Raw genomic sequence first — 9,089 nt, forward strand, 5'->3', positions numbered from 1 at the left:
AGACATTCAAACCACTAAATAAAAAGACAATAAATCAAACTGAAGACCAGCTATAGAAATTTAGACCTATTCTAAAACCAATAATTTAATATTCAAAAAATTATCAAAACACATAATTATGGAGAATAATTGATTGATTTAAAATAAATAAATAGAAAAAAACCTATAAATGTCATAAATATAAATATCTATTTTTCCTTCTTTCAATTTAATCTTCTTTCTGTATTTTATATTTATTTTACTGTACTTTCTTACCTTTTTGGTTTTTTAATGCAACCACGGGGGGGGGGGGGGGGGGGGGTTGCGGGGGGGCGCAATCCAGTGTCTTCTTGTGCCAGTCCCAAGTCTGGATAAATGCAGAGGGTTGTGTCAGGAAGGGCATCCGACGTAAAACATTTGCCAAATCAATGATGCGAATCAAGAATATAATTCCCATACCGGATCGGTCGTGGCCCGGGTTAACAACGACCGCCACTGGTGCTGTTGACCTACAGGGTGCTGGTGGAAATTGGGCTACTGTTGGTCGAAGAAGGAGAGGAGGAAGGCGTGTTCGTAAGCAGAGAGAGAAGAGGAAAGGCAAGAGTTTAGGAGTGATAGTAGGGACTTTGAATGTTGGGACCATGACAGGGAAGGGAAGAGAGTTAGTTGATATGATGCAGAGAAGAAAGGTGGATATACTGTGTGTCCAGGAGACCAGGTGAAAAGGTAGCAAGGCTAGAAGCATAGGATCAGGTTTCAAATTGTTTTACCATGGTGTGGATAGGAAAAGAAATGGAGTAGGAGTTATCCTAAAAGAGAAGTTTGTAAGGAATGTTCTAGAGTTGAAGAGAGTATCAGATAGGGTGATGAGTCTGAAGCTGGAAATTGAAGGGATAATGTTCAATGTTGTTAGTGGTTATGCCCCACAGGTAGAATGTGAGTTAAAAGAGAAGGAGAAATTCTGGAATGAGTTAGATGAAGTGATGCAGAGCATCCCCAGAGGTGAGAGAGTGGTGATTGGTGCAGACTTCAATGGACATGTTGGAAAAGGGAACAGAGGTGATGAAAATGTGATGGGAAGGTTTGGTCTTCAGGACAGGAATGTAGAAGGACAGATAGTGGTGGACTTTGCAAAGAGGATGGAAATGGCAGTAGTAAATACTTTCTTCCAGAAGAGGCAGGAACATAGGGTGACATATAAGAGTGGAGGCAGAAGCACTCAGGTCGACTACATCTTGTGTCGACGTTGTAACCTGAAAGAGATCAGTGACTGCAAAGTGTTGGTAGGGGAGAGTGTAGCCAGACAACACAGAATGGTGGTGTGTAAAATAACCCTGGTGGTGAGGAAGGCGAAGAGGACAAAGGCAGAGCAGAGGACAAAGTGGTGGAAGCTGAGAAAGGATGAATGTTGTGAAGTCTTTAGGGAGGAGTTGAGACAGGCTATAGGTGATCAGGAGGTGCTTTCAGTTGACTGGACAACTACAGCCAATGTGATCAGGGAGACAGGTAGGAGGGTACTTGGTGTATCATCAGGTAAGGGGAAAGTGGACAAGGAGACTTGGTGGTGGAATGAGGAAGTCCAGGAGTGTATACAGGGAAAGAGGCTAGCTAAGAAGAAGTGGGACACTGAGAGGACTGAAGAGAGTAGACAGGAGTACAGGGAGATGCAGGTAGAGGTTGCAAAGGCCAAACAAAGAGCATAAGAGGACTTGTATGCTAGGCTAGACAGTAAGGAGGGAGAGTTGTACTGTAGAGGAGATCTGTACAGGTTGGCAAGGCAGAGAGATAGAGATGGGAAGGAGGTGCAGCAGGTTAGAGTGATTAAAGATAGAGATGGAAATGTACTGACAGATGCCAGGAGGGTGATGGGAAGATGGAAGGAGTACTTTAAGGAGTTGAAAACGAAAGAGAACAAAGAGTAGAAGAGGTGACTGTTGTGGAACAGGAAGTAGCAAATATTGGTAGAAGTAAGGTGAGAAGGGCGTTGAAGAGGATGAAGAGTGGAAAGGCTGTTGGTCCTGATGACATACCTGTGGAGGTATGGAAGTGCTTAGGAGTGGTGGCAGTAGAGTTTTTGACAAGTTTGTTTAACAAGATCTTGGAGAGTGAGAGGATTCCAGAGGAATGGAGGAGAAGTGTATTGGTGCCAATTTTTAAGAACAAGGGAGATGTGCAAAGCTGTGGCAATTATAGAGGTATAAAGCTAATGAGCCAGACAATGAAGCTGTGGGAAAGAGTAGTGGAAGCTAGGTTAAGGGCAGAGGTGAGCATTTGTGAGCAGCAATATGGTTTTATGCCTAGAAAGAGTACATCAGATGCAGTATTTGCTTTGAGGATGCTGGCGGAGAAGTACAGAGAAGGTAACAGGGAGTTGCATTGTGTCTTTTTAGATTTAGAGAAACTGTATGACAGGGTGCCAGGGGAGGAGCTGTGGTATTGTATGAGGAAGTCTGGAGTGGCAGAGAAGTATGTTAGAGTGGTGCAGGACATGTATGAGAGCTGTAAGACAGTGGTAAGATGTGCTGTAGGTGTGACAGAAGAGTTCAAGGTGGAGGTGGGTCTGCATCAAGGATCGGCTCTAAGCCCCTTTTTGTTTGCTCTGGTGATGGACAGGTTGACAGATGAGGTAAGACAGGAGTCCCCATGGATTATGATGTTTGCAGATGACATTGTGCTTTGTAGCGAGAGCAGGGAACAGGTGGAGGAAAATTTGGAGAGGTGGAGGTATGCTCTGGAAAGCAGAGGAATGAAGGTTAGCCGCAGCAAGATGGAATACATGTGTGTAAATGAGAGGGACCCAGAAGGATCGGTGAGGCTACAGGGAGCAGAGGTAAAGAAGGTGCAGAATTTTAAATACTTGGGGTCAACGGCCCAGAGCAACGGAGAGTGTGGAAAGGAGGTAAAGAGGCGGGTACAGGCAGGTTGGAATGGGTGGAGAAAAGTGTCAGGTGTGTTGTGCGATAAAAGAGTATCAGCGAGAATGAAAGGAAAGGTGTACAGGACAGTGGTGAGACCAGCGATGCTCTACGGCTTAGAGACAGTGGCGCTGAAGAAAAGACAGGAGGCAGAGTTGGAGGTAGCAGAGCTGAAGATGTTGAGGTTCTCTTTGGGAGTGACAAGGATGGATAGGATTAAGAATGAGTTTATCAGAGGGACAACCCACGTTAGATGCTTTGGAGATAAAGTCAGAGAGGCCAGATTGAGGTGGTTTGGACATGTTCAGAGGAGAGATTGTGAATATATCGGTAGAAGGATGCTGAGGTTGGAACTGCCAGGCAGGAGGTCTAGAGGAAGACCAAAGAGGAGATTTATGGATACAGTGAGAGAGGACATGAAGTTAGTTGGTGTGAGAGAAGAGGATGCAGAGGATAGGGTTAGATGGAGGCAGATGATTCGCTGTGGCGACCCCTGAAAGGAACAGCTGAAAGACAAAGAAGAAGACTTTCTTACCTTTTTTACTTACCATCTCTTGTGTCTGTCCTTTATTCTTTCTACCAGTCTAAATTTCCAACCTTCTGTCTACAGGTATTGTCCTTTTTACTATTTTTTTTAACTTCTTTATGTAATATATAATGTAATATAAATTCTTACTGTCTGTATTTCTTAAAGGGGTCATACAGCACTACATGCACTATTTTAAGCTGTTTGGACTGAACTGTGTTTTAGGAGAGTGCGTACACAACCACTCTACGATGATAAAGAGCCGCCCAGTGGTTTTCTTTTCGTTTATTACAGTAACATCCCCCTTCTGAAATCAGGCCAATCACAAATGCCTGTCGATGTGACGCCAAACCGACAGAGGCCGCTCCTACACAAGTTGATTGACACTGGTGTTTTAGCAAAGACCCGCCCCGAGTGAGAAGAAGCTGTCGGCCATTGTTTTTCGCCGCTGGAGCAAAATGTCGCCTAAGCGAGGGTGGTGTACAGTTGTTGGGTGTAATAGCGAACACAGCAGTCGTCATTCACTACCTAGGGTTAGTGACCTAGGCTACCTACCTAGGGTTAGGTATCTGAGCCACTGAGGAGGCAGTGGCTGAATTTAGTTTTTAAAGCTAACGTCCCCGCCGATTTACCTAAATGCGTTCATGTTTGCGATAATCATTTTTCACCAGACTGCTTTATAAATGCGGGTCAATATAAAGCAGGTTTTACTAGGAAGCTGCTCCTAAAAAATGGATCTGTACTAACGCTTCGTGTTTCTGCTTCATCTTCACCAGGCTCGGTGAGTGTAATTTATTTTACTATGACTCTTTGCAGATCGCCTTTTCTAATAATCACGATGAATGCGGAGTGTAAGTTAACTTATACTCTCATAGAACATGGTTATGGCTTTTTCTCTGTGTACATCCGTCTCTATATAATCCCTAATCGCCCATTTATAATAAACAATGCATTAAGGTGATTGTCTAGTTGCAAACTGTGTACATAGTCGGAAAACTATATTATGCTTACCTCTGTAACGTTAGATGGTTTATAACGATGTCTGTCGAAGATTAAGAAGTCATGTAAACACATCAGTAAACACATCGCGTCCGTATCTCTCTCAGTAAGCTTCTCCGTTGTTGCTTGCGGCAGCGCAACAGCCCGTTAATTCATGCCCATGTAGTGATGAGAAAGACAAATCGAGTCGATGCATGTCCATTCTTTTAATTTCTGCGTTGTCAAGCAATATTACAAACTTCCGCGTAGGTTCCGTACTTAAATCAAACCAAAAACGACTGAAGAAAACAGACTCGGGCTCCATATTCCATAGTTTTCCAGTTTGGACTGCATTACCCACAAAGCACTGCGTTGTGGCAATGCTTTGTGGGTAATGCAGTCCAAAGCATTGCCCGCACTAGACTACATTTCTGTCGCTATACCCTACGTGTCACGCCCCGCAGAACGGGGGGGGGGCGTTTTCAGCTGAGGTCATGAGCATTTAAATTAGCATGTACTGAAACAGGTTGCTGAGAACAGAGCTAGTTTTTACCAGGTAAAAGTAGTTTTTTTTTTACACAATCCTTTTGAATTTTTAATTAACGTATAATACAAACTTTTCATTAGGACCCTAAAGATCATATTAACATTTAATGAAAAATATGATGTGTAGGACCTTTAATTCATCTTAACTTTCTTTTCTCTCCCCCAGGGGTAGACAAATTCAGTCCCAGGTTCTTTTTTTTTTTTTTTCTCGGTCTTTTTTTGCCTACCCCTTTCTTTGTTTCAGTTTCCTGACTGTTCAGATTTTTTTTTTTAAAAAAGCAATTTAAATGTTAAATAAGAATCACATCAGACAAAACTACTTACAAAACAGGTCTTGTAAAAATCTGTGGGTTCCTCCCCGAGAAGGAATGATAGTCCATGAAGAACGGCGATTCGTCTCGCGTTGATGTTGGATTTCTGCAAAGTTATAATAAAAAATTACTAGTTAATAGAGTTCATGACACTAACACAAAACAGAGCAAAGAACAACAGCAAAAGAAACAGTTGTTTTAATATAATTTTTTTATGTAAGTAGCTTACATCATTTTCAATCTGATGCAGAATTGCATCAATGTCTCCACCTTTAGTCCTGAAGATATCGATGAAACGTTGAGTGAATTTATCCAGTTCTTGAAAATATTCTGATTCCAAGTTTTTGCCAGCTATGCGACTAAACTCTGTAAAAATCTAAAAAAAAAAATGTGACAAACTGACATTATGCAATCACTTTTCACTAATATGTGCAAGTATAAATTAAATATATATATAAAAAGTGGTTAAAGGGATAAATTATCCAAAAATTATAATTTACTTGCCCTCAGGTAGTTCCAAAAGTGTATGTATTAGCTCTGCTGAACACAAAAGATGATGTTTGCCAGTAACAAAACAGATCTCATCCTCCATTTACTACAATGGCGGCTACTGGTCTGTCAAATAGGGGAAGCTCATTTTCGGCCTACATCATTTAAAAGTAAATTCTGCCCTACGTTCCTTTTCAAGAAAATGGTCTGTGAAACTGTCGTACCAACTAGGCGTCTTTTCCAGTGACTTGACCAGTGTCCTCCCAATGGGCAGCAAAGCTAGGCTGCTTAAATGGCCTTTGCCCATTGTGTTTCGGGTGTAGGACTTGAGCCGCTTTAAACAGGAGAAGCTCCTTTCTACACCTGCAGATGTAGCTCCAATTGTTGCCACTAATGAAAACAGTTTGTAAAGCTGAGGCATTGCACTGTCCAACTCCATGTCTTCCCCTGTTACCCTGCAAGTTCTGATCTGAATACAGGACTTGAAGTTCTGACCTCAGTCTCCCTGAATCAAAGTGATCGCCATAACTTTTCAAGACACTTTCGAAGGCCTCTTCTGGAAATACTTGTCTCATGTCATCAAATTTCTCTGGATTGGCTAATTCTAAGAAGAGCATGCTTTCCAAATTTGAAAAACGTTGAGGAATCTGCTCCAAGATGTTATCAAGGATGGCCATGTACAGATTTCTGTATCACTCTTGGGGATCCTGTTATTGGGTCAGACGGCACTTTCTCATGGGCTCATCTCGTGGGTCTGATGTGAGATCTGCTGTTTTGGCATAAACGGCTTGGAAAGCCCCCTCTGACCTCTTCTCTTTCACAAATGCAAGAAGAGATTCAATTCTTTTCTTGCAGTAAAGAACATCCATCGCCCTCTGCTGGACAATATCAAAGACCACATCAGTCTCAGAGAAGATTTGTTCATATGTGTACAACATGAACACAAATGCAAAATCTTCCAGTTTCCTCACAAAGCTTTTGGCACAATCCAGTGTATCATCATCCATTGTTGTATCTGCAATGATGTTCTCAAATGTCTGCAGGAGGCCATCATAATTGTTAGCCACAGTGCTCTCTATCCGTGATGTGAAATTTCCATCGAGTAGGAGCGTTTCTGGGCAACCTTGAACAGCTTGCAGACTCCAGAAAAGATGTCCTGAGTGATGCAAAAAAGATTCTGCACTCAGGCAAGCATTTAGCCCACTGTGACATCACCAGATTCAGTCTGTGTGCATAGCAATGCACAAACATTGCACTGGGGGCTATTGCTTTCACTTTGGCCTTCAGACCATTGTGATCTGAAGCCATGACAGCAGCCCCATCATAGGTCTGTGCCACAAGCTTATCCTTAAAATTGTAGCCCTGCATGTTCTCATTTAATATTTCAAAAAGGACTTGGCATCTCGCCCCCCCAGAAACATAAAAAAATCCAATAAAGCGCTCCTGAATTTTACCTGCGCTATCCACATAGCGAACAATGACAGAGAGTTGGGCACGGCAGGATATATCAGTTGTTTCATCCACCTGCCATCCAAAAAAGGGAGCATCCTGAATTTCATCTCTGATCTGATCAGAAATAGTGGCTGCAAGAGCAGAGATCAAGTCATTTTGAATAGTATGGGACATACCAGAAAACACAGTTGAGGACTCGAATTGTGTGGACAAGAAAGAGTCATATTTAGCTAATGTTTCTAGGAACTCCGTGTAATTCCCCTTGTTGGATGATTCACTACTCTTATCATGTCCCCTAAATGACAGCTCCTGCCGTCCTAGCAAGGATGTCACATCAATAAGGCGGTTTAGGAAGGCCCTGTTTTGTTTGACTGTTTCATTATGTTTAGACACTTGAATCTGAGAACCTTCATTTATTGCATGCTCAACCCTGATCCTTCCCATGCAACTTAATCTTGCACATGCACTTACATCTTCATTGCTCTTTTCAAGTCTTTTATATGCCCTGTCAAAGTTAGACAGATCTCCAAACCCCACCTTTGACCAAACAACACATCCGTGAGATGGTTTCATCAAGAAGCATGGCCAGCAGTACATTTTATTTCTTACAGCACTTCCAGTCAGCCAGCTAACTTTGTCATACCAGGAGAGCTGAAAAGACCTGTTATTTTTCCCTATCTTTTGCACTAAATCAATCTTAGGTGTTGATCTGCCCTGCTGTTTAATTCTAAGTTTTTCCTCATAAGGAACACTTTCAAATGTCTTTGCCAAAATCAGTTCGACAATATTAGCACTGTCTGCCATCATGTGCAGTTTCACCCACGACGCTAGCCTAGCCTACTATATAAATGAATGAATGAACGATCTAAAAAAAATATTAAACTCTGTAAAAGTGAAACAAGGAATGTGGTGTATAATTGTGTGAAATGTATGATGAAAATCAAGCAATTTCGCCAAGCAAATATAAAGAAATAGGTTGCAGCAGTTTTTATTTCGACTGAACTTGAGAAATCCGTACAAAGTACAAAATCGCTGTCAGTCAAAAGGAGATGCAAACTTTCGACAGACCCTCCAATCATCACGCAGAAGCTCGAAGTCCAGGCCAGCCCACTCCTCATTTGCTCCTCATTCACCCCCAGAGACGGTAAGCGTCCGTGGGCAGGACATAATCGCAGCGTTTATCCAATGACCGTCTAGTTTCAAAGCACTGAAAAAAAAAACGTTAAAAGCAGCCGCATTGAAGTCAGCCGACCTGCTATGTCTAACTGATTCTGAACGAACTCGTCTTTGAAATGAACGTTTTCTAACGCATTTTTAGTCAATAAAATGTTAATACAATAGTACATATTTTGACCAATAATTTTGTGACATTATAGGGGAAGCTGAGCTTCCCTTGCAGTCTTAAAGAAATCGCCACTGATTTACTACCACAGTAGGAAGTAAATAGGGGATGTGATCTGTTTGGTTACTGACATTCTTACAAATATCTTCTTTTGTGTTCGGCAGAACAAAGACATTTATACAGGTTTGGAACTACCCGAGTAAATCAATCAACTTTTTTGGGTGAATTATTCTTTAATGATCATAAAACCAATGCAGACAATCCTGACTCTGTGTGAAAAGGGCTGGCCACCTTTCCACTGTATTCTTCATTGCAGGCTCCTTTTCTATCTGTTCTTTTCTACACAAGGCAAATGTAGAATTCATGTTCTGGGCTAGCAGTGCAGAATTAACATGACGTTTCTTCATGTCTTCCACCATCTTCTTCCTTTTGGACTTCATGCTGGCTTAATCTTCACCACTGGGGAAGTTAGGTAGAAAATTGATTTCAAACCTCTTTTGATGTTCCTCTGAGGCTGCTGTCCTCTTTTTTTCCCACCATTTATGGATACC

Source organism: Clarias gariepinus, chromosome 6 (assembly GCF_024256425.1).
Source record: "Clarias gariepinus isolate MV-2021 ecotype Netherlands chromosome 6, CGAR_prim_01v2, whole genome shotgun sequence".
NCBI classification, from domain to species: domain Eukaryota; kingdom Metazoa; phylum Chordata; class Actinopteri; order Siluriformes; family Clariidae; genus Clarias; species Clarias gariepinus.